Genomic DNA, 9288 nt, shown 5'->3' on the forward strand with positions numbered 1-9288 from the left:
CTTATATGAGATACCTAGAATAGTCAAATTCATAGAGATAGAAGTAGAATGGTTGTTGTCAGGGGCTGGGGGGAGGAAGAAGGGGCAGAGTTTCAGTTTATAGGGTAAAAAGAGTTCTCAAGATTGGTTTCACAATAATGTGAATGTACTTAATGTCATTGAATTGTACACTTAAAAATGGTTAAGATGACTCTTCTGGGGATGGTGTCCATAGGCATTGATATGGTCCAGCATATGATAGACCATCGTAGTCTGTCCTACGACAGAGCCTCTAGCAAAGCTAGGCTGTCCTGAATCCCTGGTAATAGAATCGTGTACCTTTATATCAAGAAGTGTGGGACAGCACCAAATCCACATGTGGTGTGTGGAGTTCACGACTTAGGGGAGTTCATGCTCTGACATGAGCTTATGAGGCTGTCTAAAATGAAGCACACATCAGCAGGGCCTATGGTGGTTCCATGTGTGCTAAGTGTGTTTGTGACAGGATTAAATGTGCTTTCCTTACTGAGAAACGGAAAATCATTGTGAAAGTGTTGAAAGCATAAGCACAGAGTCTGAAAACTAAATTTAAAAATGAAGCTTTTTTAAGAAAAAAAATTAAAAAATCTTCCTCTGTTAAAAAAAAATCGGTTAAGATGAAAACTATAAAACATTGAGAAAGACATTGAAGAAGACATAAACAAATGGAAAGATATTCCATCCTCATGGAATGGAAGAACCAATACTGTTAAAGCACCCATACATCCCAAAACAATCTACAGATTTAACAACATTTTTCACCAAATCAACAACATTTTTCACCAAACCCAAAATTTGTATAGAACCATAAAAGACCCAAAAAAGTCAAAGCAATCTTGCAAAAGAAGAACAATGCTGAAGGTATCACAATCCCAAATTCTAAGATACACTAAAAGGTGTAGTAATCAAAACAGTATGGTACTGGCACAAAATAGACACATAGATCAATGGAACAGAATAGAGAGTCCAGAAATGAATCCATGCATTTATGGTCAATTAATTAATGATGAAGAGGCAAGAATGTACAATGGAAAAAAGAATCTCTTCAACAAATGGTGTTGGGAAAACTGGACAGCTACATGCAGAAGAATAAAACTGGACCACTTTCCTACACCAAACATAAAGATAAACTAAAAATGACTTGAAGACTTAAATATGAGACATGAAACCATAAAATTCCTAGAAGAAAACATAAGCAGTAATTTCTTTGGCGTTAGCAATAGAAACTTTTTAAAAAATGTTTATTTATTTATTTTGAGAGAGTGAGAGAAAGGGAGCATGAGTGGGGGGCGGGGCAGACAGAGAGGTGAGAGAGAATCCCAAGTAGGTTCCATGCTGTCAGTGCAGAGCCCAGTGCAGGGCTCGATTCCATGAACCATGAGATCAAGACCTGAGCCTAAATCAAGAGTCAGACACTTAATGAACTGAGCCCCCCAGGACCCCTAGAAACTTTTTTTAAGTGGGCTCCATGCCCAACGTGGAGCCCAATGTGGGGCTTGAGCTCATGACCCTGAGATCAAGATCTGAGTTGAGATCAAGAGTCAGATGCTTAACTAACTGAACCACCCAGGCAACCCAGAAACATTTTTCTAAATATGTCTCATAAGGCAAGGATAACAAAAGCAAAATTAAACTATTGGAACTACACCAAAATAGAAAGCTTTTGCACAGCAAAGGAAACCATCAATAAAACAAAAAGGCAACCAACTGAATGAGAGAAGGTATTTGTAAATGATATATCCAATAGGAGTTAATATCCAAAATACATAAAAAATTTATACAACTCAACACCAAAAACAAATAATCCAATTTTAAAAATGGGCAGAAGACATGAACAGACCAAAGAAGACATAGAGATAGTCAACAGACACATGAAAAGATGCTTAGCATCACTGATCATCAGGGAAATGCAAATCAAAACCACAATGAGCTATCACTTCACACCTGTCAGAACGGCTAAAACAAAAACAAAAATAAAAACAAACAAACAAAAAACACTAGAAATAACAAATGTTGGCAAGGATGTGGAGAAAAAGTAACTCTCCTGCACTATTGGTGGGAATATAAATTGGTGCAGACACTGTGGAAAACAGTATAGAGGTTCCTCAAAAAATTAAAAATAGAATTACCATCTGACCCAGTAATTCCACTACTGTGTATTTACTCGAAGAAAACAGAAACACTAATTCAAAAAGATGTGTGCACCTCTATGTTTATTGCAGTATATGAAAGCAACCCAAGTGTCCATTGATAGATAAATAAGGAATATGTGTGTATGTATACACAACAGAATGTTACTCATCCATAGAAAAGAATGAAATCTTGTCATTTGCAATGACATGGATGGAGCTATAATTATATAATTATTTATAATTATTTCACTTAGCTATAATGCTACATATTATTAGCTATAATGCTAAGTGAAACAAATCAGAGAGAGACAAATACTGTTTGGTTTCACTCACATGTGGAAGTTCAGAAACAAAACAAATGAACAAATGAAAAAAGAGACAGAAAACAGACTCTTAAATACAGAGAAACATATTGGTTTCAAACAAGTTGCCAGAGGGGAGGTGGGGGGGGGTGGGAATGAGTGAAATAGGTAAATGGGATTTAAGAGTACACTTATCTTGATGAGTGCTGAGAAATGTATAGAATTGTTGAACCATTATATTGTACACCTGAAATGAAAATAACACTGTACGCTAATTATACTTGAGTTTAAAAAATATATATAGGGGTACCCGGGTGGTGCAGTTAGTTAAACGTCGGACTCTTGATCTCGGCTTGGGTCACGATTTTGGGGTTCGTGAGTTCCAGCACATCAGGCTGTGTGCTGATGGCATGGAGCCTGCTTGGGATTCTGTCTCTCCTTTTCTCTGCCCCTCCCCCACTTGTGCACATGCTCTCTCTCTCTCTCTCTCTTTCTCAAAATAAAGAAACTTTAAAAAAATTTAAAAAGATGACTATAAGTTACAATATATATATTAAGACTATAAATTACTATATATTAATATATTTTATATATTAATATATATTAAGTATATATATTATATTAATTATATTAATATAATATATATTATACCTTATAGTATATAAGCCTATAACTTATATGTATATTAGATATATATATATCTTAGGCGCCTGGGTGGCTCAGTTGGTTGAGTGTCTGACTCTTAATTTCAGCTCAGGTCATGATCCCAGGGCTGTGGGATCCAGCTCCGCATTGGACTCCATGCTGAGCATGGACCCTGCTTGGGATTTTCTCTTTCTCCCTCTGCCCCTCTTCCCTGCTCAAGCTCTCTCTCTCTCTCTCTCTCTCTCTCTCTCTCTCAAATAAAAAATGAAAAAAAAATTTAAAAAAAATATATATATATAAGTTAAAAAATACAGGTGATGAAACAAAGGTAAAAAATGGTTAAGATGGCAAAATCTGTGTTATGTGTATTTTACCACAATAAAAAATAAAAAAAAATTATTTTATTTTTTTAAGTAGGCTACATGCCCAGGGTGGAGCCCAATGCTGGGATCAAACCCATGACCCTAAGATTAATGGTGAGTCGCTCAACTGACTGACCCACCCAGGAATCCCAAAACAGAAAATTTTTAAAAGAAGAAAAGCAGGACCACTTGGCTGGCTCAGTTGGTGGAGTGTGCCTCTTTTTTTCTTTATAGTATTTATTTATTTTTATTCAAATCAAATAGTAAATAATGTGCTGCTGGGTGTGTGACTCTTTTTTTTTAATTTTTTTTTAACGTTTATTTATTTTTGAGACAGAGAGAGACAGAGCATGAACGGGGGAGGGTCAGAGAGAGGGAGACACAGAATCTGAAACAGGCTCCAGGCTCTGAGCTGTCAGCACAGAGCCCAACGCAGGGCTCGAACTCACGGACGGTGAAATCATGACCTGAGCCAAAGTCGGACGCTTAACCGAATGAGCCACCCAGGCACCCCTGAGTGTGTGTGACTCTTGATATTGAGATCTTGAGTTTGAGCCCCACGTTGAGTATGGAAATTACCTAAAAATAAAATCTTTAGAAAGAAAGAAAGAAAGAAAGAAAGAAAGAAAGAAAGAAAGAAACAAACAAACAAACAAAGAAACAAAGAAACAAAGAAAGAAAGAAAAGAGGTAAATAGACCACCAAAATTAAAAATGGGAGGGGCGCCTGGGTGACTCAGTAGGTTAAGCATCAGACTCTTGATTTAGGCTCAAGCCATACACAAGCCCCGCATCGGGCTCTGCGCTGAGTATGAGCCAGGAGCCTCTTGGGATTCTCTCTCTGTCCCTCCCCTGTTTGTGCTCTCATGCTCTCTCTCTCTCCCAAAATAAATAAATAAACATTTTATTTTATTTTAAATTTTTTTAATGTTTATTTATTATTTTGAGAGAGATACAGAGCACAAGCAGGGGAGGGGCAGACAGAGAGGGAGACACAGAATCCAAAGCAGGCTCCAGGCTCTGCACCGTCAGCACAGAGCCCGGCATGGGGTTCAAACTCACGTGACCTGAGTCGAAGTCAGGGGCTTAAGGGACTGAGCCACCCAGGTGCCCCTAAATAAATATTTTACAAAGAGAGAGAGAGAGAGAAAAAAATTAAAAATGGAAAATATCTTTAATTGTTATCTATTTTTAACTTGCTAATTGGATCACATAATGAATTTAAATGTTTAAAAAGGAAAGTGAAATTGTGCACTTCAAATAAAAAAAAAGATACAACATGCAGATGTCAACAAGAACCATAAAATCTGGTGTAGCTATCTTACTATCAGACAAAGGAGACTTTAAGGCAAAAAGCATCACTGGAGATAAATAAGGACGTTTCAAATAATGAAATATTCAACTATCTGGACAATGTAACAATTCTAAATTTCCATGCTCTTAATAACATAGTCTCAAAATACAGCAAACAAAAATTAATGCACCAAAAAGTGAAAATTGATAAATCTACACTCATAATTGGAAGTCTTAATACTCCTCTCTTAGTAACTAAAGAAGAAGCAAATGAGAAAATCAGATATAAAAGTTATAAAAGATTTCAAAACCAATTTAAAAACTTGCGTTCTTTAACACATGTAGAATACTCAACAATTGGAGAATACAAATTAGTATATATTAGGCAGATGAAACATTTACCAAATTGAATAAATTGACAATATTTGTATCAACAAATTTTAAAATATTTAAATCATTTAGAGCATTTTCACTGACCACAGTGTAATTAAACTCAAAATGAATAACAGAAGTTTAACGAGGAAATCTCTGTATGCTTAAATATTTTTAAATACACTTCTAAATAACCTATAGGTCAAAGAAGAACTCTCAATGGAAATGAGAAATAATTTCAATTAAATGATAATATAAATATGACATACCAAAGCTTGTGGTATGTAACTGTGCTAACAGAAAGTGTATAGCCTGAGTACATATATTAGAAAGGAAGAAAGACTAAGAATCAATGTTTGAAGCAGTCATGTCAAAAAGTATTTTTCTTTTTTTTCTTTTTTCCTATTTATTTATTTATGTATTCATTCATTCATTCATATGTTTGTTTATTTAATTTTACAGAGAGAGTGTGTGAACATGGGAGAGGAGCAGGGGTGGGGGGAGAGAGAGAGACAGAGAGAGACAGAGAGAGAGAGAGAATCTTAAGCAGGCTCCATGCTCAGCACAGATCTGGACACAGGGCTCGATCCCCCAACCCTGGGATCATGACTTGAGCCGAAATCAAGAGTCAACTGACTGAGCCACCCAGGTGCCCCAAGAAGTATTTTTAAATGACAGATTAAACCCACAGAAAACGGGGGGGGCGCCTGGGTGGCTCAGTTGGTTAAGCATCCAACTTCAACTCAGGTCATGATCTCACAGTTTATGGGTTGGAGCCCCATGTCCGGCTCTGTGCTGAAAGCTCAGAGCCTGGAGCCTGTCTCAGATTCTGTGTTGCCCTCTCTCTCTCTCTGTCCCTCCCCTGTTCGCACTCTGTCTCTGTCTCAAAAATAAATAAACATTAAAAAAAAATTTAAACCCACAGAAAACAGAAGAAACAATTATTAAGAGCAGAACTTAATGCAGAAGGCAAACATACAACAGAGAATATTAATAAAGACAAATGTTAGTGTTTTGAAAGGACTAATTGCTAAACCCTTGGTACAACTGATCAAGAAAGAGAAGAGAAAATGTTTATTTATTTTATTGTTTTGAAGTTTTATTTACTTATTTTGAGAGAGAAAGTGTGTGTGAGCAAGGGAAGGGCAGAGAGAGAGGGAGAGAGAGAGTCCTGAGCAGGCTCCAACATAGGGCTCGATCCTACAAACTGTGAGATCATGACCTGAGCCGAAATCAAGAATCAGACACTTAACCGACTGAGCCACCCAGGTGCCCCAAGAAGAGAAACTGTTTAAATAGCGATTATCGGGAATTTAAAAAATGCACATCACTATAGAGTTGACAAATATTTTTTAAATGATATTACAAACAACTTTATTCCAGTAATTTCTACATTTCATTGAAATGGGCAGATTATGAGAAAAAAATAAGACTTACAAAATGGACACAAGAAGAAATGGAAAATTTTTAATTCTACACTTATGACTTAAAAAACATTCCCATAAGTCACTCCAAGCCCAGATGGCTTTATCATTGAATTCTACCAACATCTTTGAGGAAGAAACAATGCTGATTTTACACTAACTTCATCTCCTGGGCCTTAGTTTCCTTGTCCGTAATAGGCAGGTGTTGAACCAGCCAACCTCAGAAGTGTCTTCCAGTGTGAGTCCTTACTCACTCTCTTGATGCTCCCTCTGGCAGAACCTGGTCAAGAGGGAAGTTGAGGATGTTTGGCTTTGATGAGAAAAGATTTCAGAATTCTGAGGTTTAGGACTCCCTGACCACCACTAGATGGGTGGGAGTCAACTGGACTCCGTTCTCCATGCTCTACAACTTGCTATTGATGTTGCTATCTGAACTGAGATGGGTTCTCCTCCAGTGGTCCCCAAATCCACTCCCCTGCCCTTTACTCCCAGGGGAGTAATTTTTATTTTAATTATCTTGCCTATTTTAATCATCTTGTTGGAAATCATGCTAAATATTCTACATCCTTCTTCCTAAGTATAGGTTAACAAGCATGCATTATTTAGTTTTTTCTTCAGAATATAGGGTCATAGAGATGAATATCAGTTATTATGTAATTTCAAAGAGGCAATTAAGGAAATTAAAGTACATATAGTTATTTGCTTCTATACCAACTAAATCTTTCCAATTTTCCATAGTTTTTGAATTCTTGTCTCCCTTAAAAAAATCCCCCTATATTTCAGGCTGTTCGCAGGCTACTTAGGTGTCATAAGTGTGTTTTCTTAGCAGCTACAATCTCTTTTTCTTTTTTAAATATCTTTAATGTGTATTTATTTTTGAGAGAGAGAGAGAGAAAGAAAGAGCATGATCATGGGAGAAGGAAAGAAAGAGGGAGACACAGAATCCAAAGTAGGCTTCAGGCTCTGAGCTGTCAGCACGGAGCCCAATGCAGGGCTCAAAACTGACAAATTGTTGAGATCGTGACCCTTAACCGAAGTCAGACACTCAACCGACTGAGCCACCCAGGCGCCCCTACGATCCCTTTTTCTAATGTACTGCTTCTATTTTTTTGTGAGGTAATTAAAGAGATTATCAGACATAATAGGATTGTATGTAAACTGGGAGAAAATAAACCCCAGTGAAGGTAAAATGGGAAAGTTTCTCTGAGATATTAACCTTGCACTGACTCTTCCCCTTCGTTCAAGCAGATAATAGGTCTTGCGCTACTGTTCTCAGGAATCGTTCGTGGCTTCTATTGAAGAAATAGGGATTGAGAAGGGATGGATTTCTTCTGACAAGGGTTTCTTATGACCTAGGGCCCTTGAACTTGGGTGGGAAAAAAATTACATCTTTATTTTCACTAATGTGTACCTGAAATGTAGTATTTCCTTCAATTATGTATGCAGGCGACAAACCACTGTTGTGCTAACGTTACCTGCGCATTTGTCATCAGCCGAAATCAACAATTTTCATATCCTATTTATGGTTGCTGCAATATGTTCAAATATCGTGTATGTTTGTCACTGCTTCGAAAGTATAAAGTTATTATATCCATCACTAGATCTTGGTATTTAATGTACTTTAAAAAAAATCCATACCTTATTATGTCAGAGGCCTGGTTTCAAAATATTTTGATAATCCTACATCCGTGTTTCCCCCCAGGCTAATGAAAGGAAAGAAAGAAAAAGCAGAGGGCTGAGAGTCTGTGATACCTCTGGGAGGGCGTGGCCGCTCCCTGCACCGGGAGACAGAGTCCCATGTCGCCCTGTTGGGAATGGAAACAGGTGACAGAACCGCTGTGACCTGTGGGGACCACTGCTTGCAAGCCCACTGGAGGCCCCAACAAAAAATCCTCCCCAAACAGTATATAATTCATGGGACCCCCCCCCCAAAAAAAACACCTAACTAAGCTCTCTTTCTTATACAACTGAGTTTGAGGGCTGAAGTTTGTGGCAATTACAAAGGCTCCTCTAGTGACTGAAAAGCAAGGCCTCAATTACAGAACTTCTGTCCATTGGAGACAGAAACAACGTGGAAAAGTTTAAATACCTGTGTTCAGATTGTAAAATCTAGCCCAGACTTGCTGTATACACTGCAGTATTAAGTGAAAAAAAACTCCCTTTTGTATTACAGTCATGTGTATGACCATTAAATAATTTTTTTAAGTCTAATTGCTCAGGGGCCTTTGATGGAATTCCTGAATAACAGCTATGTTTCAGATGGGGGCTGAAGTGTGGCAGTCTGTGTGCGTGTCAGGGCTGTGAGAGGTCATGTGTAGTCCCGGCCTCTCCGTTTGCTGCCTCACAGGTCAGGGGACCAAATTGGGACCCCAGACATCTTCGCACTGAGTCAGTCTCCACTGCCTCCATTAGATTCTACACTGGCAGCCTCCTGTGCCAACTCAGCTCCTCTGTCTCACCTCCCATTTCTCCATGTCATAGACGAACTCTCAACCCATGAGCTGAAGGAAGGAGCAAGCCAAAAGCTTCTTCCTCCTCCTTTCTACCTTGTCCATAAATTCTCTTCCCAAAATAGAAGACCCCTTTGACGGTGAGGAGGAGGACCAGCCCTGCTCCCCTTCAACTCTTGCAGAGAGCTTGCTTCCCCACCCCTGCTTCTCCTTGGGCCTCTCTTACCCTCAATGTACCCCAGCCCCTGTGGGGAGAGCAGGTAGCGTCTGAGAGAGAGGTACAGGTAGTGC

At 38.4% G+C, this 9288-nt stretch overlaps 1 pseudogene; it reads left to right on the forward strand.

The window, feature by feature from the left end:
* Positions 1–222: 222 nt before the first annotated feature.
* LOC125916788 (60S ribosomal protein L34-like) lies at positions 223–9135 on the forward strand (annotated as a pseudogene).
* The last annotated feature ends 153 nt before the right edge of the window (positions 9136–9288 follow it).

This window comes from Panthera uncia, unplaced genomic scaffold (genome assembly GCF_023721935.1).
Source record: "Panthera uncia isolate 11264 unplaced genomic scaffold, Puncia_PCG_1.0 HiC_scaffold_1159, whole genome shotgun sequence".
NCBI lineage: Eukaryota > Metazoa > Chordata > Mammalia > Carnivora > Felidae > Panthera > Panthera uncia.